Raw genomic sequence first — 26,398 nt, forward strand, 5'->3', positions numbered from 1 at the left:
CTGGTTCAAACGTCGCCATTGCTCGAACTTCGAATAAAAATCATCAGCATTGGCGGTCGAAATCCCCAGGATAGGAAGCCACCCTCCTTCTGTCTTCTCAAAGAGGGCGAAAGAGCGGACAGAGTTTCAGGGTACTCTCTCGCTCTTGGATTGAGCACCTGCCCCTGAAAAGAGGAAGAGTCAGCAATGATCCAGGGATCAACGGCATCAGGATACAGAAGGCAATGAAAACAACTGCACTGAAGACACGTAACGCATATCTACAGGATACTTTACCTGTAATTGAAAAAGTGTCATAGTGATCTCTCCATTGGCAAAAGATTCCGGAATAGTCTGGTATTATGATCTGCGGAAGGGGACTGCAAAGGGAGAGGTGACCATTTGAAAAATACTGAATAACAAACAAAGGATAATGTTCTGTGAGTCGTGGCGTGGAATCAAAAGTTTGGACGTGGTAAGGAAGCTGGAAACTCTGAAAAGCAATACGCTAAAGCTCAGTATAGATATAGCGAGCGTCAGTGAATTGAAGTGGAAGGAAGGAAAGGTCATATGAGTGTAGGGTGTTATCTACAGCAGCAGAAAATGATATAACAGGAGTAGGCTTCGTTATGAATAGGAAGCTAAAGCAGAGAGTGAGTTACTGTGAACAATTCGGTGCTAGGGTTGTTCTGATCAGAATCAACAGCAAACCACCACTGATGTCGGCATGGATACCGTTCAGATCAAGAGATATATGGATACTGAATGAGTACTTCAGTACGTGAAGGGAGGTGAAAAATCTAATAGTTACGGGGATTGGAATGCGGTTGTAAAGGAAGGAGTAGAAGAAAAGAGATTTAGACTCAGATCACAATTTAGTAACGATGAAGAGTGGACTGAAATTTAAGATCTTAATAAGGTAGAATCAATGTGCAAAGAAGTCAGATACTAAGGAATGAAGACGTCTGCTTCAAGTTCTCTGTGGCTTTAGATACTCAGTAGGCACTTCAACTGAAGAGGAATGGGCATCTCTAAACACGGCAACCACAGAAGTTGGAAAGAGAAACGTAGGTACAAGGAAGGTAACTGCAAAGGAATCGTAGGTATCAGAGGAAATACTTCAACTGATTGACGAAAGAAGGAAGTATAAAAATGATCACGGAAATACAAGAATACAGAAATATAAATTTAGAAATGAAATAAGTAGGAGGTGTAGAGCAGCTCAGGAGAAATGGGTGCTTGAAAATAGCGAAGAAATAAAAGAAATGCTTGTCGGAAGGACTGACTCAGCATATAGAAACGTGAAAACAAATTTAAGGGAAGTCTGATGATGTGATGGAAGAAGAAATAGGAGTCCATGGGAGAGACAGATCCTATATTAAATCAGAACTTTGAACTTTGAAAAAATTAAGATCGAATAAGACACAAGAGATAGATAAAATGTCGTCGGAATTTCTAAAGTCATTGGGAGAAGCATCAACAAAACCACTATTCACGTTGGTGTGTAGGCTGTATGAGATTAAAGACAAACTGTATGAAGAACGAAAAAAATTAAGCATCATCTAGATGATCAGTTCGGCTTTCGGAAGGGAAACGCACCAGAGACGCGGTTCTGACGTTGCAGTTGGTAATGCAGCCAAGACTGACAAAATATCAGGAAAGGTTTATAGGGTTAGTCGCCCTGGAAGAAGCGTCTGATAATGTAAAATGGTGCAAGATATTCGGAACTCTGAGAAAAATAGAGGTAACCTATAGGAAATGACTGGTACTACGCATTACGTACAAGGACCAAGAGGGAACAATATGAATGGAAGACAAAGAACCAAGTGCTTACGCCCTTACTCTTCAATCTATATGTCGAAGAAACAATGATGGAAATAAACGAAAGATGCAACAGCGAGACTCAAATTCAAGGCGAAAGGATATCAGTGGTAAGATTCGCAGATGTCATTGCTATACTCGGTAAAAGTGAAAAAGAATTACATGATCCGTTGAACAGAATGAACGGCCTAATGAGGACAGTATATGTATTGAGAGTAAATCGGAAAAAGCCGAAAGTAATGACAAGTACCTATCTACGCAACAAAATAATCCATGACGGAGGGGGCAAGGACGGCATCAAAAGAAGACTACCACTGACACAAAGGGCATTGCTGGCAAAGAGAACACAGGCCTTAATTTGAAGAAGAAATTTCTGTGAATGTACGTTTAGAGTAGAGCATTGTATGGTAGTGATATATGGATTCTGAGAAAACGGGAACAGAACATATTAGAAGAATTTGAGGTGCGGGGCCACAGAAGAATGTCAAAAATTTCGTGGACTGAAAGGTGAGAAATGACGAGACTCTGCGCAGAATCGGAGAGGAAATGAATATGTGGAAAACACTGACCAAGAGAAGGAACTATATGATAGTACATCTGTTAAGACATCAGGGAATGGCTTCCATGATAATAGAGGAGATGCAGAGGGTAAAAAATGTAGAGGAAGACAGAGAGCAAGTAGTTGAAGATGTAGGTCGCGAGTCCTTCTCTGAGATAAAATTGTTGCCACAGGAGAGGAATTCGTGGTGGGCCGCATCAAACCACTCAGAAGAATGGCAACTCAAAAAAAATTTATACCACAAAAACGACATACTAGCTGTAGGTCTCTTTCTTTTTGCTGAAGTTTGTTTAACAATTTTCCTAACGTGCGCAAGTGGCTACCATTGTCATTATTTCACACGCTCCTTGCTGATGGCGGACTGGAACTCAGGCTGCGGTCGCATTATTTACATGGTGCTTCTGCTGCCCCTATGTAGCTCACAATGTTATATCTGGCTATCGAAACCCACGCGTTAGATTTCAGTGTTCTGTCGCTCGCTACGCACAAACTTTTAACTCTAAAAATAAGTTCAGGATCTTCTTGATTCTTGAAAGTAATTTAATGTAGCAAATATTGTATTGGAATGTGCTTTCGATGAAGACCTCTGGTTTTTTTCCGTCTTCTCACTGGTTTGATGCAACCCGCCACGAATTCCTCTCCTGTGCCAACCTCTTCATCTCAGAGTGGCACTTACAACCTACGTCCTCAATTATTTGTTGGATGTATTCCAATCTCTGTCTTCCTCTACAGTTTTTTTCCCTCTACACTTCCCTCTAGTATCATGGAAGTCATTCCCTCGTGTCTTAACAGATGTCGTATCATTCTATTCCCTCTCCTTATTAGTGTTTTTATGTTCCTTTCCTCTCCGATTCAACGCAGACCCACCTCATTCCTTACCTTATCAGTCTGCCTAATTTTAACATTCGTCTGTAGCACCACATCTCAAATCTTTCAATTCTCTTCTGTTACGGTTTTCCCACAGTCCATGTTTCACTACCACAGAATGCTGTGTTCCAATCGTATATCCTCAGATATTTCTTTCTCAAATTAAGGCCTATGTTTGATACTAGTAGACTTCTCTTGGCCAGGAATGCCCTTTTTGCCATTGTTAGTCTGCTTTTCATATCCTGCTTGCTCCGTCCGTCACTGGTTATTTTACAGCCTAGGTAGCAGAATTCCTTAACTTCATCTACTTCGTGACCATTGACCCTGACTTTAAGTTTCTCACTGTTCTCATTTCTGCTGCTTCTCATTACCTTCGTCTTTCTTCGATTTACTCTCAATCGATACTGTGTACTCATTAGACTGTTCATTCCGTCCAGCAGATCATGTATTTGTTCTTCAAATCAACTCAGGACAGCAATGCCATCAATGAATCATATCACTCATATAATTTCAGCCTGAATTTTAATTCCACTCCTGAACCTTTCTTTTATTGCTATCATTGCTTTCTCAATGTACAGATTGAAGAGTAGGGGCGAAAGGCTACATTCCTGTCTTACACCCTTTTTAATACGAGCACTTCGTTCTTGGTCGTTCACTCTTATTACTCCCTCTTGGCTCTTGTACATATTTATATTACCCGTCTCTCTCTATAGTTTACCCCTATTTTTCTCAGAATTTCGAACATCTTGCACCATTTTACATTGTCGAACGCTTTTTCCAGGTCGACAAATCCTATGAATGTGCCTTGAATTTTCTTTACTCTTGATTCCACTATCAACCGCAACGTCAGAATTGCCTCTCTCGTGCCTTGCCTTTTCTAAAGCCAAACTGATCGTCATCTAGCACATCCTCAATTTTCTTTTCCATTCTTCTGTATCTTATTCTTGTCGGCAACATGGATGCATGAGCTGTTAACCTGATTGTGCGATAATTCTCGCACTTTTCAGCTCTTGCAGTCTTCGGAATTGTGTGGAGGATATTTTTCCGGAAGTACAGACTCATACATTCTACACACCAACGTGAATTGACGTTTTGTTGACACTTCCTCTAATGATTTTAGAAATTCTGATGGAATCTCATCTATCCCTTCTGCCTTATTTGATCTTCCAAAGCTCTTTTAAAGTCTGATTCTAATACTGGTTCCCCTATCTCTTCCAAATCTACTCTTCTTCTATCATATCATACAAATATTTCCCCTTATACAGGCTTTCAATGTATTCTTTCCGCCAATCCGCTCTCTCTTCTGCATTTTGCACTCTTAATTTTGCCACCCTTGTTTTTAAAGTCACCGAAAGTTCTTTTGACTTTCCTGTATGCTGAGTCTGTCCATCCGACAATCCTCTCTTTTTCGTTTTCTTCACATTTTCCATGCAGCCATTTCGTGTTACCTTTCCTGCACTTCCTATTCACTTCACTCTTATTTCTGTATTCTTGTGTTTTGTATTTTTTTGTTTTTTTGTTTTGTATTTCTGTATTCTTGTGTTTCCCGGAACATTTTCTTACTTCCTCCTTTCATCGATCAAATGAAGTATTTCTGTTGTTATCCATGGTTTCCTCGCAGTTAGCTTCTTTGTACCTATGTTTTTCTTTCCTAATTCTGTGATGGCCCTTTTCAGAGGTGTCCATTCCTCTTCAACTGTACTGCCTACTGTACTATTCCTTATTGCTGTATCTATGGCCTTAGAGAACTTCAAGCGTCATTTCTTAGTAGTTCCGTGTCTCGCTTTTTGAATATTGATTCTTCCTGACTAATGTCTTAAACTTCAGCGTACACTTCATCACTATTGTGATCTGAGTCTATATCTGATCCTGGGTACGCCTTACAATCCAGTATCTGATTTCGGAAGCTCTGTCTGACCATGTTGCAGTCTAACTGAAATCTCCCCGTACCACCCTGCCTTTTCCAAGTATACCTCCTCTTCTTGTGATTCTTGAACACAGTATTTCCTATTACTAGCTGAAACTTGTTACGTAATCAATTAGTCTTTCTCCTTTCTCATTCCTTGTCCCAAGCCCACATTCTCCTGTAACCTTTTCTTCTACTCTTCCCACTACAATTGCATTCCAGTCTCCCATGACTTTAGATTTTCGTCTCCCTTTACGTATTACATTACCCTTTCAATATCCTCATATACTTTCTGTGTCTCCTCCTCTTCGGCTTGTGAAATCGGCATATGTAACTGAACTACCAACGAATCCTGCTTCCGTTATACCATTTTCTGCTGCTGTTGATACTACCCTATACTCATTTGACCAGAGATCCTTGTCTTCTTTCCATTTCACTTCACTGACACCTACTATGTCTAGATTGAGCCTTTGCATTTCACTTTTCGGATTTTCTATTCTCCCTATCACGTTCAAACCCCGATTCGTGGAATTTTTTCCTTTCGTTGATTATGCAATCTCTTTCTCTTGGTCACCTAGCCCTTTGAAGTCCCCTCCGCGAGATCCGAATGGGGGACTATTCCGAATCTTTTACCAGTGAAGAGATCATCATGACACGTTTCAATTACAGGCCACAAGTCCCGTGGATACACGTTACGTGTCTTTAATGCAGTGGTTTCCATTGCCTTCTACATCCTCATGCAGTTGATCACTGCTCATTCTTCCACCTTTAGGGGGAGTTTCCAACCCCTAGGACAATAGAGTGCCCTGAACCTCTGTCCGCTCCTCCAAGGCCGTTGGCAGAACGAGGGTGACTTCTTATGCAGGAAGTCTTCGGCTGCCAATGCTGATCATTAAACAAAATTTAAACAACGGCAGGATTCGAACTAACCCGTGACCGAACACGTTTTAATTATTAATCGAAGACGCTACCCCTAGACCACGGGTGGATGCTGCTTTTTTTTCTTTTTTATCTCTCAATACAAACGACAGGAGTGGCCTTCGCATGTATATCCCCCCTCCCCCCCCCCCTACATACATATTTATCAGTCAGTATATCTAGTATATCGTGCATGGAACTACCTACAACCACTGCTCAAAAATTTGCGACTCTATTGATTGGATAATTGCGCCAACCAGCATAGTCGGCTATTTCGTTAACAAAGTTTACTGAAATGTGCTTGTAAGTATAATGAAAGAAAAATGACTTTTGTAAACGTTATGCTAAAACTAATTGTGATGACAATTCTAACCAAAGTTAACCCTTACAAGCGCAGTAGTTTCGTAGTGAGAAGGCCTGCCGAATACTATGTTGCAACTGTTCTTTTTACATTGTCAAAATTGACGAAATTGCTAGGTAAGATTTACACAAAAGTCAGTTTTACAATACGTAAGTGCTCGACTACCTGGAGGCGTAATACGACCAGTCATTGAAGACCAAAAGAGGTCGAATTGGAGAAATAACTCGCGCCCTCGCAAACATTTATGCAGTGGTAGAAGAGAGTGACATGATCAACATAACATACATCCTGACCAGTGAGGGCTGGGTGTGTGAGTTGGTGTCCATTTGATGGCCGCTTTTGTGCGTTTTTCCTTGTGTAAGTCGAAAATAACGGTCTCTAACGAAAATATATACCAGTATAAAATTTAACTACATTAAATTTCCTAAATATATATTCTCTTCATATTTTCTTGTCGACTAATAATACAGAGGGGTTCAAAAAATGTATCCACTGTTTAAAAGTCCATAACTGGAAAACAAATTGACGGAGTTGTCTCAGCTCTGGAAGTGTAATAGTTTGTAGTTCCGGAAATCACCACACAAGCGTTGTATCTCGTTGTTTTGTTTTGTCAGATGACAGTCGCCAGATAGTCAGTGTTTTGTTCTTAGTTGCTCCTAGTTACTCGAATAAACATGGCTGGCGCAAGGCTTACATTCGATGAAAGGAAGTCAGTTTTGAATTGGTATTTTAAGCACGAAAACATTAATGAGGTTCAACGGCAATGGCGAAATGATTATCAAACAGAGCCACCGACACTAACGATTCGTCGCATTCGAGACAAATTTGAAGCCGAAGGCTGTGTTAAAGATGTACACAAACAACGACCTGGACGACCTGTGACAGTAACAAGTCCAGCTAACTCCTGTCGTGTGTTAACAACAATTCACTCGCTCACCACAGAAGTCTGTGAGACAGTGTGCGCGTGAAACTGGAGTGAGTCGCTCAAGTGTTCGGCGAATTTTGAAGGCAGCAAAGTGGAAGTGCTACATCCCACGATTGCTACACGCAATGAGCGAGGACGGCCCACATCGAAGAAGGAGTACTGCGAGAGGTGTACTAACATGGTGCGCAGCGATTAAGAGTTTGCAGAGGTGATTGTGTGGTCTGATACGACACAGTTCAAAATCAATGGCACAGTAAATCGCCACAATTGAATCTACTGGGCAGCCGAAAATCCGAACGTGCATGTAGACAAAGCCGTGAATTTGCCAGGAGTAAATGTGTGGTGTGGGTTGTCTTACCTTCAGAAGCTTCAGACATCCCTTTTACCTGCCATACGAGACTTTTATGGAGACGGAAGAGTTTACTTTCAACAAGATGGTGTCCCAGCCCACTACCAAAATCGTGTTAGGGCGCATCTCGACGAAAATCTACCAGGAAGATGGACAGGCCGTAGAGGTGCTTTGGAGTATTCACCACGTTCCCCAGACCTAACTCTTCTGGACTTTTACCTGTGGGGTACACCAAAGGACGTCGTTTATCGACAAAAGCCACTTACATTGGATGAACTTCGAGAATCCATCGTACATTTATGTGCAAATATCCAACTGAACACGTTGCAGTCAGTAGTTCGTGCTGCAGTTCGGCAGCATTGTTTGTGTGTGGATGTTAATGGTGACCATTTCGAACACCTACAGTGATATCTTTTAAGTTGGACTTTAAGCTACTCTTTCACCAAAAATGAGACAACTCCGTCAATTAGTTTGCAAGTTTGCAAGTTTGCAAGGTCTTTTTTTTTTTTTTTTTTTTTTTTCGTCAGTCTACTCACTGGTTTGATGCGACCCGCCACGAATTCCTTTCCTGTGCTAACCTCTTCATCTCAGAGTAGCACTTGCAATCTACATCCTCAATTATTTGCTTGACGTATTCCAATCTCTGTCTTCCTCTACAGTTTTTGCCCTCTACAGCTCCCTCTAGTACCATGGAAGTCATTCCCTCATGTCTTAGCAGATGTCCTATCATCCTGTCCCTTCCCCTTATCAGTATTTTCCACATATTCCTTTCCTCTCCGATTCTGCGTAGAGCCTCTTCATTCCTTACCGTATCAGTCCACCTAATTTTCAACAGTCGTCTATAGCACCACATTCAAATGCTTCGATTCTCTTCTGTTCTGGTTTTACCACAGCCCATGTTTCACTACCATACAATGCTGTATTCCAGACGTACATCCTCAGAAATTTCTTCCTCAAATTAAGGCCGGTATTTTATATTAGTAGACTTCTCTTGGCCAGAAATGCCTTTTTTGCCATAGCGAGTCTGCTTTTGATGTCCTCCTTGCTCCGTCCGTCATTGGTTATTTTACTGCCTAGGTAGCAGAATATCTTAACTTCATTGACTTCGTGACCATCAATTCTGATCTTAAGTTTCTCGCTGTTCTCATTTCTACTACTTCTCATTACCTTCGTCTTTCTCCGATTTACTCTCAAACCGTACTGTGTACTCATTGGACTGTTCATTCCGTTCAGCAGATCATTTAATTCTTCTTCACTTTCACTCAGGATAGAAATGTCATCAGCGAATCGTATCATTGATATCCTTTCACCTTGTATTTTAATTCCACTCCTGAACCTTTCTTTTATTTCCATCATTGCTTCCTCGATGTACAGATTGAAGAGTAGGGGCGAAAGGTTACAGCCTTGTCTTACACCCTTCTTAATACGAGCACTTCGTTCTTGATCGTCCACTCTTATTATTCCCTCTTGGTTGTTGTACATATTGTATATGACCCGTCTCTCCCTATAGCTTACCCCTACTTTTTTCTGAATCTCGAACAGCTTGCACCATTTTATATTGTCGAACGCTTTTTCCAAGTCGACAAATCCTATGAAAGTGTCTTGATTTTTCTTTAGCCTTGCTTCCACTATTAGCCGTAACGTCAGAACTGCCACTCTCGTCCCTTTACTTTTCCTAAAGCCAAACTGATCGTCACCTAGCGCATTCTCAATTTTCTTTTCCATTCTTCTGTATATTATTCTTGTAAGCTGCCTCAATGCATGAGCTGTTAAGCTGATTGTGCGATAATTGTCGCACTTGTCAACTCTTGCCGTCTTCGGAAATGTGTGGATGATGCTTTTCCGAAAGTCAGATGGTATGTCGCCAGACTCATATATTCTACACACCAACGTGAATAGTCGTTTTGTTGCCACTTCCCCCAATGATTTTAGAAATTCTGATGGAATGTTATCTATCCCTTCTGCCTTATTTGACCGTAAGTCCTCCAAAGGTCTTTTAAATTCCGATTCTAATACTGGATCCCCTATCTCTTCTAAATCGACTCCTGTTTCTTCTTCTATCACATCAGACAAATCATCACCCTCATAGAGGCTTTCAATGTATTCTTTCCACCTATCTGCTCTCTCCTCTGCATTTAACAGTGGAATTCCCGTTGCACTCTTAATGTTACCACCATTGCTTTTAATGTCACCAAAGGTTGTTTGGACTTTCGTGTATGCTGAGTCTGTCCTCCCGACAATCATATCTTTTTCGATGTCTTCACATTTTTCCTGCAGCCATTTCTTCTTAGCGTCCCTGCACTTCCTATTTATTTCATTCCTCAGCGACTTGTATTTCTGTATTCCCGATTTTCCCGGAATATGTTTGTACTTCCTCCTTTCATCAATCAACTGAAGTATTTCCTCTGTTACCCATGGTTTCTTCGCAGCTACCTTCTTTGTACCTATGTTTTCCTGCCCAACTTCTGTGATGGCCCTTTTTAGAGATGTCCATTCCTCTTCAACTGTACTGCCTACTGCGCTATTCCTTAATGCTGTATCTATAGCGTTAGAGAACTTCAAACGTATCTCGTCATTCCTTAGTACTTCCGTATTCTTCCTGACTAATGTCTTGAACTTCAGCCTACTCTTCATCACTACTATATTGTGATCTGAGTCTATATCTGCTCCTGGGTACGCCTTATAATCCAGTATCTGATTTCGGAATCTCTGTCTGACCATGATGTAATCTAATTGAAATCTTCCCGTATCTCCCGGCCTTTTCCAAGTATACCTCCTCCTCTTGTCATTCTTGAACAGGGTATTCGCTATTACTAGCTGAAACTTGTTACAGAACTCAATTAGTCTTTCTCCTCTTTCATTCCTTGTCCCAAGCCCATATTCTCCTGTAACCTTTTCTTCTACACCTTCCCCTACAACTGCATTCTAGTCGCCCATTACTATTAGATTTTCGTCCCCCTTCACATACTGCATTACCCTTTCAATATCCTCATACGCTTTCTCTATCTGTTCATCTTCAGCTTGTGACGTCGGCATGTATACCTGAACTATCGTTGTCGGTGTTGGTCTGCTGTTGATTCTGATTAGAACAACCCGGTCACTGAACTGTTCACAGTAACACACCCTCTGCCCTACCTTCCTATTCATAACGAATGCTACACCTGTTATACCATTTTCTGCTGCTGTTGATATTACCCGATACTCATCTGATCAGAAATCCTTGTCATCCTTCCACTTCACTGACCCCTACTATATCTAGATTGAGCCTTTGCATTTCCCTTTTCAGATTTTCTAGTTTCCCTACCACGTTCAAGCTTCTGACATTCCACGCCCCGACTCGTAGAACGTTATCCTTTCGTCGATTATTCAATCTTTTTCTCATGGTAACCTCCCCCTTGGCAGTCCCCTCCTGGAGATCCGAATGGGGGACTATTGCGGAATCTTTTGCCAATGGAGAGATCATCATGACACTTCTTCAATTACAGGCCACATGTCCGGTGGATACACGTTACGTGTCTTTAATGCAGTGGTTTCCATTGCTTTTTGCATCCTCATGTCGTTGATCATTGCTGATTCTTCCGCCTTTAGGGGCAATTTCCCACCCCTAGGACAAGAGAGTGCCCTGAACCTCTATCCGCTCCTCCGCCCTCTTTGACAAGGCCGTTGGCAGAATGAGGCTGACTTCTTATGCCGGAAGTCTTCGGCCGCCAATGCTGATTATTTATCAAAATTTAGGCAGTGGCGGGTATCGAACCCGGGACCGAAGACGTTTTTCTTTTTTAGATCCTACCCCTTTTTTTCTTTTTTTTAGACGCTACCCCTTTTCTATTTTTTTTGTTTTTTCTTTTTTTTATTTTTATTTTTTTCAGACGCTACCCCCTTTTTGGACCACTTTTTCCCTTAAAAAGCCCCTTAGGAAAATGGAACTAAAAAAATAAATAAATAAAAAATAAAAAAATAAAAAAACCTAAGTGCCACCGCCACTTGTCATCCTATAACAAAAAAAATCTGATCCACTTCAGGCGTTGGCTCCTGAGGAAACCCACCCCAGAGAGCTGCCTATAGACCAGGGGAGGTATGGGAATCAAGGTTAGGGCTATCCGTTGCCACTTTTTCTTTTTTTTTATATATGATTACATTTAGGGAGCGTGTACAAATGAGAAGTCTAGTAACTAAGTGTTACAAGTAAGTGTTACAACAACAAAGGTGGCATAAAAGAGTAATCAAAAAAATAAAAATATAAACCACTGATGTAATTCTAACTAAAAGGTTCTTCAATAATGTAACTGGTTACACTTGGAGCCTTGCCATCGTTATCTGAAAACTCCAATAGCGCCTTTGAAGGGCATCTGCAACGGAGGCATTCTGCTTCGCTAGTGCCTCAAGGAAAACAGTATCCTTGCAGCAGCTTGTCTCTTCCTTTGGTCATGGCTGACAAGGCAGAACGTTGAGCCGTTAGTGTGATGCGGCACAGCACATTAACCACAGCCTGGCACTCCCCAGCTGAGTGGGGGGTTAACGAAAACGCTGCGTAAATAATTTGCGAAGAGCGTACGTTATTTCGGTGTGCGTTCGAGGGCATTGTGAGCATTTTGTAGGAACCACCAGTAATCAAGCTGCTCTTTCTCTCCGTCGCTAAAGATGTAGGCGACGGTAAGTCCTTTGAACCATGTAAGCGCATGATACTTTGCAGCCGGAAAGTAAGTTTCATCGGGACAGAGTAGGGTCTGCGGGTCAATCATATCAGGTGTGACCCGGAGGTAACAAGCCAATATCTTCTGCGTTAGTTGCCAAACTCCGGACGATGATGCGCAAGTAAAACGATGTTCATCGGTATCCAAAAGGTGACAATCTGGGCAATAAGGGGAGTCTGACAGTCCAATAGTGTGAAGTCGCTGGCGTGTGGCATATTTTTTGTTGGCGATCTGAGACCACTTCGAACGCACCGTGGATGACAGAAAGTGGTGGTGTATCGTTTTCCACACTCTTGGCCAGTGAACCGTAGGGTTTTCCACCACGTTATGGTGAACAGCCCGCAGAAGGTTGGTATAAAATCTTTCGCCTTTGGTGGACGTGTGGCGGAGAGGTTCAAGCTGACATAGCTGTAATCAAGAATGAAGGTCGACACATGGAAAAGCTGTGGTGCGACGTGCGCAACCGACACCGGCGGGACGTTAGAGGCTGGCATCAGAACCTGTAGTAAACGACCCGTGAGAGAGGTATATTGACTTTCCCATCGTTTCCTCATGTTGCTCATGTAAAGGGCAGCTGCTCTCGCCCTGACGTTGACCAATCCCAGCCCTCCTTTGTGCACTGGGAGGGTAAGAGTGTCGTATCGTACGTAGTAACTGAAGGCCGCCTGAAGCCGGCGACCTATCTGCAGCGGTAGTGGGAGGACCTGTGCCACGTGGTTGAGTTTGGATGCTACGTAGAGACTCAGGTATTCAACACGTTGTAGCTGATTCAAGTCCCGGAGCAGGTTCTGTCGCACCATTGCGCGTGTGTTCTGTAATAACCGTCGCTAGTTTGCTGCAGCTGTTTTACGTACATCTTTCTTGAACGTGATTCCCAAATATCGCAGATCAGAAACTGGTGGGAGGGGAGCGAGGGCTTCCGGTCCGAGACCACGCCCAATGTCCAACGCCGCCGACTTGTTGGTTCAGAAGACTGCCTGCGGCCTGTCCGTATCGCTCAATCCAGGTTAGTACGCTTTGAACTTCGTCATTGGAACGAACCAGCAGTAGCAGGTCGTCAGCGTATGTCCTATAGCGAAAGGTGACGTCCCGCTGCGTGATACCAGATAGGTGGTGGTTAAGGCCCCCTAGGAGTGGCTCGAGTGCGATTGCATAAAGGTAGGTAGAAATGGGACAACCCTGTCGTAGAGACCTCTTAATGGGTACTGGTCCTACCGTCCTTCCATTGACCTGGACGTGTGAGCTGGCTGCGGTCCAAAGACGCCGTAGGGTGTCGATGAGGCCCGGGGGGAATCCCATACAGTCCATCACTCGTAGGAGGAAGTTGTGGTGCACTCTATCAAAGGCGCGGTTGAAATCGACGGAGACGATCGCCGCTCTCAGACGGCACGCAGAAGCGATCGCTATTAAGTCCCTGCAGTCACCGGTGGCCATGTGTATGTTGGCTTCTCCCCCCTGCGACGTCTGCTCTGGAGCGAGGATCATCGGCAAAGTCGTCTTAATACGGCTCGCCATAATCCTGGTGAAAATCTTGTAATCGGCGTTCAACATTGAAAGCGGCCGATAGTCGTTAATCGATAGCCCTCCACCTGGCTTGTGTACTGGTATGAGGAGACCTTCTACAAACGCTGGCGGCACAACACAGTCTGGAGACATAAGTTCGCGGAACATTATAACCCAGCGAGGCATCATGATGTCACGGAAAGTCCGGTAGAATTCGATGGGCAATCCATCAGGTCCAGGAGATTTATTGGCCGCACCTTTGTCCACGGCGTCTTCGACTTCTTCGAGTGAGATTTCCTCTGTTAGTGCATTCACGGTAGCCTCGTCGATAGTACGTGTTATCTGCTGTAACACTTCAGTAGTGGCCTCGTCAATGACGGTTCTTTCCTTGTAAAGATGACGAAAATGATCCTCCACCGCCTTTACTATGGTTGCTTGGGTCGTACATAAGCGACCGTCGTGTGTCCTGAGTTGTGTGATTAAATGTTGACGTTGTCGGCGCTTATCCGCCACAACGTGGTGCATAGTGGGTTCCTCTGCAACCGTTCGGTCGTGCCGTCGCGAGCGGACTACTGCACCTTCTAGTCGACGCTTCGTCAATGATAGTATGTGAGCCTTGATTCTGCTTTGGTCATGTTGTCTCTCCGGGGAAGGGGGTAAGGCGTCGAGGTCCCTGAGTGCCGCGTAGTAAAAATCGAGGGTCTGTCGATGCCACGCAGTCACGTCCTCGCCATATCGCATAAGTGTCCTACGGATTGCTGGTTTGGCACAGAGGAGCCACCACTCCAGGGTCGAGGTGTATCGTGGGTGACGGCGTTCACAGTCAGTCCACGTTGCTGCAACTTGCCGATGGCAATCCAGGTCCTGGAGATTACGTTGAGCTTCCAAAAGCCATTGCTGCGCCAGACTTGTTGGGGGCGTAGGTGTATAGTGCAGATATAGGCACTGTGATCGGAATAGGCTTGAGGCCATAATTCGGCGTCCACCACACCTTGTGTGAGATCTTGTGACACATATATGCGATCAAGTTGGCTGGCCGAATGACTGGTAAGATGAGTGTGGCCAGAGCGGTTACCGTGGACTTTTTCCCACGTGTCGCACAAGTGAAGTTCTTGGATCATCGCACCCAGTTCCGGACAAGGCATGTAATGTGGGATTTGGTCCTTGGGGTGACGTACGCAATTAAAATCGCCGGCGAAGACGCTGTGGTCGTATCGTCCAAGGAAAAGGGGAGCGACATCTGTGGAGTAGTATCTGGCGCGGTCGTGACGTCTTGTGGTACCCGACGGCGCGTAAACATTAATGAATCGGGTGTTGAGTGCCGTAAATGCTATTCCCCGCGCGGAGGGAAGAAACGTGACGTCGGTAACTTCAATACCTTCACGCACTAATATTGCCACTCCGGTGTCTGCAGGGCTACCGGGCGTCACATGTGTGGCGTAACCGTAAAAGTGCGGGAGTGCAGTCGTTTTCACTTCTTGTAGGAAAGCAAAGTCAACTCCCATGGCTCGTATGGTTTCTTTCAAAAGTTGGATCTTGACAGGAGAACTGATCATGTTGATATTGTCGCCAGGAGGTAAGCCTGGCAACGCGTTGTTTGGGCGAGGTTATCCATGTTGAAGTTGGAGAGAAGCGAACATCGGAAGTGATGTCACCCCCCGCCAAACGCGGTCATCCTTGTGCTGCTTATGCTGCATGATCCGGCGGCGCCTCAGCTGGTCGCGGGTCGGGATCTTGTGTCTCGACGTCCTCGGCCCACGAAGCGGGCGCGGATGTCTGTTCATGTTCCATAGCCTCGGAATGGTTGGTAGTAAGGGACCGGGCGACTTCGCTGCCTGCACTGGTACCTTCCCGCTGCTCACTGTTTCTGTCAATGGGCTGATGTTCGAAAGCTGCATGTTTTTCTGTCTGTTCTGCAAGGTTGGAGTCAGTGGAAACAGCCTCAGCTTCGGGGTTGGCTTCTTGAGGGGTCAGTTGTTCTTCCCCGGCCGAATGGGAACCGCTGTGTTCCGACACGGTCCGACGACGGCGCTTTCGGCGTTTCGGTGATCGCTGTTTCCGTACATGGCCTTCATTGTCAGAAGACGGCACTGACTCACGCTCCGCCGGAACAAACGCTTCGGTCGGTACAATAAGGGAATCAATTGCCATCTTGCCGGCGTCAAGGCCTGTCGCGTTCGGTAGCTCCAGAGTCGTAGTACTATTTTCCACCACTGGCCAGGTCGGCGGATCATCCAGGGTTTTGTCCGTGTAAAGTGATTCTTGTACCGCTGAAGCGGTCGGCTGTGTCTGTTGTGTGGAGAACGTCGTGAGCGCCGCCGCGTAAGTCACGGGTAGAACAGTCTTCGCCGCTGGTGGTGCAACGTCCTTCGGTGGGAGTTGTGTGATCCGACGCTGGAGGCACTCGGAACGAAGGTGTCCTTCTTTGCCGCATCCGGAACACGTCTTCGGCTGGCCGTCATAAATAACTATGGCCCGGCATCCTCCTATCTGTAGATAGGATGGCACGTGTCGTTGGAGATCTATGCGCACTTGGCGTACTCCATTGAGTACTGGATACGTCTTAAAATGGGTCCATTTTTCAGCCACGTGTTCGTGTACCGTGCCGTAGGGGCGGAGCGCCGCTACAACTTCTGCCGCCGGGAGTTCAAATGGAAGTTCGAATATGCGGATAGTCCGCAGTCCCATTGCGGCATGGCCGACCTCGACGTTGCCGACATTGCCATCTGCGTGGCAGAAGCGGAGTTCTTGTTTCATCTCACGAAGCACCTTGTCGCATGTAGTTTCGTTTATGAGCTTTACATAGACCGTGCTACTGATCGAAAAGTGAATGCCGACAATGTCGGCAGCCGGGATCTTGGCTTCCTCTTTTAAAAAGCGTTCGACTTCGAGCGCCTTTGGTCGGGTAAAGTCGTTCCGAAATGTGAATTTCAAGGTTGATCTTCTGTATTGGTTTGCCATGGTCTTGTAGCGCTACGGCGTCACGTTAGTGTCGGCCGAAGAAAGTAAACAAGGCGCGCGGGCTCTCTCTGACAGCGGAGAACACACACCGCACGTCTGCTTCGCTCGGCTGCGAGAGCCGCACTGATTTTTTTTGGACTCCCCTGTATGCGCGTAGCGAAAGAGAGAATAAGAAAGTCTTTTACGGGCTTTATGAAGGCCAGCTGTACCATTGCGGGCTACAAAAGGAACAGCGGTATATGGAGTTGTATCTCACTGTCTATACCCGTCGCGCCAACGTCTGAGGGCTTTTCTGTGGTCTTTGCCGCTGTCGTTCTCTCCTTGCTACATGCAATGATGGTTGGCTGCAACACGGCAATCCCGTATTCGTTAATCTTAAGGCTTTCTTCTTCGTGTTTAAACTATTGTCATGTTTGTGAATTTTTATGGCTTCCCTGAACAAGAAAAGCCGGGTGGCTCTTGTCCTCAGTGAAAACCTGCATGTAAGCTAGTGGTATTACGTGGTGGGCTTTACACAGCCCGTTCCCCTTCACGGCCACTTTCCGCACCTACCTTAACCTGCAATGTCGTTTACGTTCTGTGTACCTGTTATTGATAGATCATCCACTGATTCTAACGCAGACTCCCGTTAAATGCCTGTGGTATGGGTCCCACACACTTGATCAATATTCTAGCGAGTTTTATGTAAGCTATTACACTTTCCCAGAAAACTACGTGTGTACCAAAATCTATCGCCTATTTTACCTACTACTGAGCCTCTCTGATAGTTTCGTACACATTCATACAAACTGCTACACCCAGCTACTTGTATGCGTTAGTAAGTTCACGTGACTACGATGTCGAATTACTTGGTACTCCGGCCGGCCCAAAAATATGTACACACTTGCGAACCAAGCGGTTTGCAAGCATGTTACCCACAAGTGTGTATTCTGCTCATGGGCTCCTCGGCGCGAGCCGCTTGCTGTCGGGTTTTCTGGCGAGATGGCGTTGAGAGTCGGCACTTCGAGTGTTCAGAGGCTAGGCGCGTCAGCTTTTTGTCAGATGGACTCATGAGCCATTCGCAAGCACATTGCTGGCAAGTGTACTGTATACATAGCTTCACAGCTGGGAGGTGGATGAACCAGCTGATGTGGACATTATACTTCGTAAGCGAAATAAGACTTGACAGCTGGCTATTGCTAACGTTCAAAGGCGAAACAGAAACGGCTGCTAGTGGTACGTTACGCGGCTGAAAACACTACTTGTCTAAAGAACTGCAGCAGCACTGAGCGACGTACACAAAATCGCTTTACGTGATTGGTTGTAGTAGACGCGCGAAACCGACGTTAACAGCCACGGTTATTATTTCGTCGTATGTAATGTAGTCTTTTCACTCGCCACCGTTGCAAAGTATGTGCTCCGAGAACAGAGAGTAGGCGAGAACTTCCCCGACCGTAACCGGTAACCATGTGTTGATTACAGGAGTTCTCCGAAATTTATTGCGAGGTACCTGAAGCATTGCACATCTGCAGCTAAATATAATGGCGTGTGAGGAGGGCCTCCCGACGGGTAGACCGCTCGCCTGGTGCAAGTCTTTTCATTTGACGCCACTTCGGCGACTTGCGCGTCGATGGGGATGAAATGATGATGATTAGGACAACACAACACCCAGTCCCTGAGCGGAGAAAATCTCCGACGCAGCCGGGAATCGAACCCGGGCCCTTTAGGATTGACAGTCTGTCGCGCTGACCACTCAGCTACCGGGGGCGGACTGAAACTAAATGTATGTCTACATGTCTACGTCTACACTCCGTAATCCTTCTTGCACCATGTGGCGGTTGGTACTAATGCGCTTTCGTTGGAGCTGTTACATCTCATCAATAATAGTTAATCTTACTGTTGTGTTGTCTCCACCATGTCTGTGACAGCAGCCTAGCTCGTGGAAGCAGAAGAGTCTTGTTTGCTTATTTTCATCTCTGTACAAAGATTGTCACCATTATTCCCTTTATTCCAACTTTGTGTCTGAATCTGAATTAGTGGTAGATCGAACTGAATGTATTTCTTGTGGGTGATGAAGTAAGTAGCGTATAAACATAGCTTTGCCAATTTTTGGGATACTAGCATGTGTCCCGAGAGGTTAACTGCTAAAGCACGGAAGGCGCCTTGGTCATGGTAGTTCCGGTAGATTCACGAAGGAGTGGCGAGATTCTTTGGGATACTCCCTCCAGCCAGTGTGGCCTAGCGGTTCTAGGCGCTTCAGTCTGGAACCGCGCGACCGCTACGGTCGCAGGTTCGAATCCTGCCTCGGGCATGGATGTGTGTTATGTCCTTAGGTTAGTTAGATTTAAGTAGTTCTAAGTTCTAGGGGACTGATGACCTGAGAAGTTAAGTCCCATAGTGCTCAGAGCCATTTGAACCATTTTTTTGGGATACTCCTCCCCTTCTCATAGCAAGCAACAGTAGGCTATTTTGTACGACCTTTTCGTGGACTTTGAGTAAGGCATTGCATTCTGTATTGGACACAACTAAGGTATCAGAATATTGTTTAAATAATTCAATACGCCAACTTTTTTCTTTTAGCATCATGATGTTCTTAGAAGGTCTAGTTGTTAAAAGTGTTTTTGGGCGAGTACTTTTCGTGGGAATGCTTTGTGTTGAGGACTTGTAGTCATCTGATTTTAAACACACAAAGAAATTTTTCATGAAGCGTTTATTTTCTGTCACAGTTCCAGTACACAGACTGATCAGCTAGAACATTATGACCACTGGCGTACTATCGATGTAAGCCCGTCCAGGTGATAGTAGCGTCACCTGGCGAAAAATGACTGCTAGTCAGACAGACGCACGGTGCATCTACACTCCTGGAAATGGAAAAAAGAACACATTGACACCGGTGTGTCAGACCCACCATACTTGCTCCGGACACTGCGAGAGGGCTGTACAAGCAATGATCACACGCGCGGCACAGCGGACACACCAGGAACCGCGGTGTTGGCCGTCGAATGGCGCTAGCTGCGCAGCATTTGTGCACCGCCGCCGTCAGTGTCAGCCAGTTTGCCGTGGCATACGGAGCTCCATCGCAGTCTTTAACACTGGTAGCATGCCGCGACAGCGTGGACGTGAACCGTATGTGCAGTTGACGGACTTTGAGCGAGGGCGTATAGTGGGCATGCGGGAGGCCGGGTGGACGTACCGCCGAATTGCTCAACACGTGGGGTGTGAGGTCTCCACAGTACATGGATGTTGTCGCCAGTGGTCGGCGAAAGGTGCACGTGCCCGTCGACCTGGGACCGGACCGCAGCGACGCACGGATGCACGCCAAGACCGTAGGATCCTACGCAGTGCCGTAGGGGACCGCACCGCCACTTCCCAGCAAATTAGGGACATGTTGCTCCTGGGGTATCGGCGAGGACCATTCGCAACCGTCTCCATGAAGCTGGGCTACGGTCCCGCACACCGTTAGGCCGTCTTCCGCTCACGCCCCAACATCGTGCAGCCCGCCTCCAGTGGTGTCGCGACAGGCGTGAATGGAGGGACGAATGGAGACGTGTCGTCTTCAGCGATGAGAGTCGCTTCTGCCTTGGTGCCAATGATGGTCGTATGCGTGTTTGGCGCCGTGCAGGTGAGCGCCACAATCAGGACTGCATACGACCGAGGCACACAGGGCCAACACCCGGCATCATGGTGTGGGGAGCGATCTCCTACACTGGCCGTACACCACTGGTGATAGTCGAGGGGACACTGAATAGTGCACGGTACATCCAAACCGTCATCGAACCCATCGTTCTACCATTCCTAGACCGGCAAGGGAACTTGCTGTTCCAACAGGACAATGCACGTCCGCATGTATCCCGTGCCACCCAACGTGCTCTAGAAGGTGTAAGTCAACTACCCTGGCCAGCAAGATCTCCGGATCTGTCCCCCATTGAGCATGTTTGGGACTGGATGAAGCGTCGTCTCACGCGGTCTGCACGTCCAGCACGAACGCTGGTCCAACTGAGGCGCCAGGTGGAAATGGCATGGCAAGCCGTTCCACAGGACTACATCCAGCATCTCTACGATCGTCTCCATGGGAGAATAGCAGCCTGCATTGCTGCGAAAGGTGGATATACACTGTACTAGTGCCGACATTGTGCATGCTCTGTTGCCTGTGTCTATGTGCCTGTGGTTCTGTCAGTGTGATCATGTGATGTATCTGACCCCAGGAATGTGTCAATAAAGTTTCCCCTTCCTGGGACAATGAATTCACGGTGTTCTTATTTCAATTTCCAGGAGTGTAGTATCAGTGAGCATGCTGTCTATGTGTAGAATGGGGAAGGCGCGCCATCTGTCTGTGACCGAAAGCAGATTGTGACGGCCCAGAGGCTCGACACGAGCGTTTCGGGAACTGCACAACTTGCCGGATGTACGAGGACTTCTGTGGTGAGTCAACACGTGGGGAAACCAAGGTGAAACCACGTGCAGACGTCGTGGGGTTGGGCGACCACCCCTCATTACGTCGTGGGATGGGCTGACTGGTGAAACAGGACAGGCAGCGGACTGTGGCGGCACTACTGAGCAGAGTAGAGTAGAAATGTGTCGGAACGAGCAGTGCAAAGAACGCTCCTAACGATGGTACTCCGCAGCCGATGGCCCATTCATGTGCCCAATGTTAACACCAATCGCCAGCAACTACGACTGAAATTGGCATGTGACCAACGACACTGGACGTCGGCGCAGTCGCAGAATATTGCGTGGCTTGATGAATCCCGATGCCTTCTCCATCATGCCGATTGGAGGGAGCGAATCCGTCGCCTTCCAGGGGAACAGTTCCTTGACACATGTATTGTGGCGGCTCCATTATGCTTCTGGAAATATTCAGGTGGGCATCCATGGATCCAGTGGAGCTCGTGCAATGCACGGTGACGACCAGGGAGTATCGCTCACTGGTTGCAGACCACATACACCCCTTGACGATGATTATGTTTCCCGACGGCAATGGCATTTTTCAAGAAGATAATGCGCCATGTCACAAAGCCAGAAGTGTGATGGAGTGGTCCGAGAACACAGTGGCAAGCTCCAATTGATGTGCTGGCTCTCCAACTCACCAGATCTGAACCAGATCGAACACATCTTGGATGTGATTGATCGTGTCGTCAGAGTTCATCGCCCCTCTCTCCGAAATTTACGGGAATTTGGTGACTAGTGAGTGCAGATGTTGTGCAAAGTCCCTCCAGTGACCTATCAAACCCTCATTGCTTTCATGACAAGAAGCTTCCCCGCTGTTATCCGTGCCAAAGATGGACATACCGGCTGTCAGGTAGGCGGTTATAATATTCTGGCTGATCAGAGAATGTTTGGCGACTATTTTCAAACCAGCTGTTTCCTTCTCAAGCCTACCCTTCTGAAGCTGCACTGAAAAAGGGTAGGTTTGAAGATGAACCAATTGGTTCGAAACTAGACGCGAAATACTTGTACTGCAACTGTAACAAATGTGTTAATAAATGCTTCATGAAGCATTAGAAAATGTGTTGTGTTTTGTTTGACGTTTCTCTAAATAAATCAACTGCTATGGTATAGAACAGTATCAAGGAAAGTAAATTCACTTAACACCGAATCGTAATCCACTATATTTTATGAGCTAGCGTGAAGAGAGTTAAGCCATTCGCAGCCTGACATTTCATTTTTTACCAAACATGCAGCAACCAGTGGCAAAATCATGTTTTATTTATTCACTTTTGCAAATCGATTTCAACTGATTAACAGCCATCATCGGTGCTACAAATACAAGAATAAAAATAATTAATAACAGTGGCCAAATTATTAAATGTACATAAAGCAACGTAAAGTAATTAAATGTATATAGAAGCATTGAACCATTTAAAATGAACATACAAATTTACCTTTCAACCAATATGTGCCCTGAGTAGTAATACTGTCTTAAGCAGAGGTCAAACATAAAGTGATACATCGAGAATTGACTATGACAACGAGAAAAACATAAGGGGGCGCTGCAAAGCAAACCCGCCCTCTATGCGAAAAGATACAGCTAAAATAAAAATGAGAAGAAGAAGAAAGAGGTATGACATACAAAGTGAGGTAAAATATAATGATAGAATACTGAAATATTTACATGAAATGGACATATTGATAGAGATTTTTTACATGCAAATCACATCAGACACCGATTAATGTAACATGTACACCAGTCAAATAGTTATTTTTATTGAAATGAGGAGGGTTGTGACAGTGACTGTGCAGCTCAAGCTATCTCTATTAGCCTCTCTTCTACCTGGTGATTGGGAACTGGTGCACGCATGTAAAATATCCGCTTTCAAATCGAAGCTGTGAACAGCAAGCGCTAACAAACCCAGGCAACCCTTTGGACAACTTACACGTGAGACGCAGACTGAAGCCGGAGGCGCTCCTGGCCGTTCGTAAGGCAGGTACGCTGGAATTTTTTTGTCCTGCTGGCGCCCTGGGCGCGGGAATAGAAGTCGACTACGAGAAATCTGGAAAGCAAAGAACTGCAGGTGGTTCCAGCGTATACGCTAAAATGATAGCCTGCAGCGACTCGCCTCTCTCGTAAAGGGCGTTTTTCGGTATGTTCCTTCTGGCAGTGTGTTTTCCGCACAGGGCATTGTGCAACGGCCGGCGAGTTCGTGGAAGACATTGGAGAGGAAACATTCCATACTCCGTTTGTAGAAGCTACCACTAGGGTGTTCTGAAAAAGACAGTTAAGAAATGGAGGTCACCAGCCACTTTCCAAACTTTTTGACAGGACCTGCGGGTTAGTTGTTAAAAATACAAAGTTCTTATACAGGCCCACATCTCCAAGGTTCGTGGAACAGTGTGAGAGGGTGAATGAACGATTGGAGGACGATTTTAGGCAGTCCATGTTGAGAGTATGTTGAGAGTATTATCCATGTTGAGAGTATGTATGCCCGCATCTCGTGGTCGTGCGGTAGCGTTCTCGCTTCCCACGCCCGGGTTCCCGGGTTCGATTCCCGGCGGGGTCAGGGATTTTCTCTGCCTCGTGATGGCTGGGTGTTGTTTGCTGTCCTTAGGTTAGTTAGGTTTAAGTAGTTCTAAGTTCTAGGGGACTGATGAGCATAGATGTTAAGTCCCATAGTGCTCAGAGCCATTTGAACCACTTTTTTTTTTAGAGTATGTATAAGATACAGGTTGGAGAGGAAAAGAATTACATGAAACGGTGGGTTCACAAGTCTTACATTATTTATACTTTTAATGATCACATTTACTTACAATACACATGATAGCACCAAATTAAATGAACACATCAAAAAAAGTTTTGCATCACCTCAGTTCAGAGTGTTCCGGAACCTGTACAGTAAATTGGAATAGAGATCAACATAAACATCATTTCCGCCCTTTTTAATGCTCATGAAAACAACGCATTTCGTGGTGTACCACCAAACAGCGAGACCTTCACAGGTGGTCGTCCAGATTGCACACACCGGTATCTCTAATACCCAGTTGCACGTCCTCTTGCATTGATGCATGGCTGTATTCGTCGTGACATACTATCAAGGCACTGTTGGTCCAGATTGTCCGACTCCTCAACGTCGATTCGGCCTAGATCCCTCAGAGTGGTTGGTGGGTCACGTCGTCCATAAACAGCCCTTTTCGATCTATCCTAGGCATGCTCGATAGGGTTCATGTCTGGAGAACATGCTGGCCACTATAGTCGAGCGATGTCGTTATCTTTAGAGAAGTCATTCATAAGATGTGCACGATGGGGGCGCGAATTATCGGCCATGAAGACGAATGCCTCGCCAATATGCTGCCGAGTGGTTGCACTATCGGTCGGGGGATGGCATTCACGTATCGCACAACTATTACGGCGACTTCCATGACCACCAGCGGCGTATGTCGCAGGGAACCTCCACCTTGCTGCATGCGCTGGACAGTGTGTCTAAGGCGTTCAGCCTGAACGGGTTGCCTCCAAACACGTCTCCAACAATTGTCTGGTTGAAGGCATATGCGACACTCATCGGTGAAGACAACGTGATGCCCATCCTGAGCGGTCCATTTGGCATGTTGTTTGGCCCATCTGTACTGCGGTGCATGGTGTCGTGGTTGCAATGATAGACTTCGCCTTGGACGTCGAGAGTGAAGTTGTGCATCATGGAGCCTACTGCGCACATTATGAGTCGTAACACGACGTCCAGTGCCGGCCGTGGTGGCCGAGTGGCTCTAGGCATTACAGTCTGGAACCGCGCGACCGCTACGGTGGCGGGTTCGAATCCTGCCTTGGGCATGGATGTATGTGATGTCCTTAGGTTAGTTAGGTTTAAGTTGTTCTAAGTTCTAGGGGACTGATGACCTCAGAAGTTAAGTCCTATAGTGCTCAGAGCCATTTGAACTATTTGAACGACGTCCTGTGGCTGCACGAAAAGCATTATTCAACATGGTGGCGTTGCTGTCAAGGTTGCTCCGAGCCATAATCCGTAGGTAGCGGCCATCCACTGCAGTAGTAACCCTTGGGCGGCCTGAGTGAGGCATGACAGTTCCTGTCTTATCTGTATCCCCTTCATGTGCGAACAACATCGCTTTGGTTCACTCCGAGACGCCTGGACACTTCCCTTGTTGAGAGCCCTTCCTGGCACAAAGTAACAAGGCGGACGCGATCGAACCGCGATATTGACTGTCTAGGCATGGTTGGACTACAGACAACACGGGCCGTGTACCTCCTTCCTGGTGGAATGACTGGAACGGGTCTGCTGTCGGACCCCCTCCGTCTAATAGGCGCTGCTCATGCTTGGTTGTTTACATCTTTGGGCGGGTTTAGTGACATCTCTCAACAGTCAAAGGGACTGTGTTTGTGATACAATATCAACAGTCAACGTCTATCTTCAGGAGTTCCGGGAACTGGGGTGATGCAAAACTTTTTTTGATGTGTGTACAATAATCACCAAATATATCTGAACATACGTGGTTGATAATTGAAAATAAGGCTCTTTAAACTTTAAGCACATATTGACTAGTCTAAACTTTCAATTCTTGCCACCGCCAGCAACAAATTAAAAAATTATATCATAATAAAACCTCTCGTAAACAATAATCAAGTAAAACTTTTGCCGGCCCGAATGGCCGAGCGGTTCTAGGCGCTACAGTCTGGAACCGCGCGACCGCTACGGTCGCAGGCTCGAATCCTGCCTCGGGCATGGATGTGTGTGATGTCCTTAGGTTAGTTAGGTTTAAGTAGTTCTAAGATCTAGGGGACTGATGACCTCAGAAGTTAAGTCCCACAGTGCTGAGAGCCATTTGAACAAAGATAACTCTTGCACAGTCTTCTTAAACAGTCACAGTTATTAAGAACTGATAATTTCGAATAAACAGCCAAGCAAGACATATCGGTCAAATTTTCTCACACCCATAGAACAGATACAATGTCAAATTAAGCTTAAGCAAAGAATAGTGAGTTATAATCAGAAACAGAAATCGAAGGAGATGATAATCAGAACTGAACTTACATTAAAATTTTCCTCAGCACACCAAGTACATACGCAAATATATGAATAGGCAAAGGAACTACCGCAAAATTTAATTACAATATTACTCACATATAGGCCT

This window comes from Schistocerca piceifrons, chromosome 4, assembly GCF_021461385.2.
Source record: "Schistocerca piceifrons isolate TAMUIC-IGC-003096 chromosome 4, iqSchPice1.1, whole genome shotgun sequence".
NCBI classification, from domain to species: Eukaryota; Metazoa; Arthropoda; class Insecta; order Orthoptera; family Acrididae; genus Schistocerca; species Schistocerca piceifrons.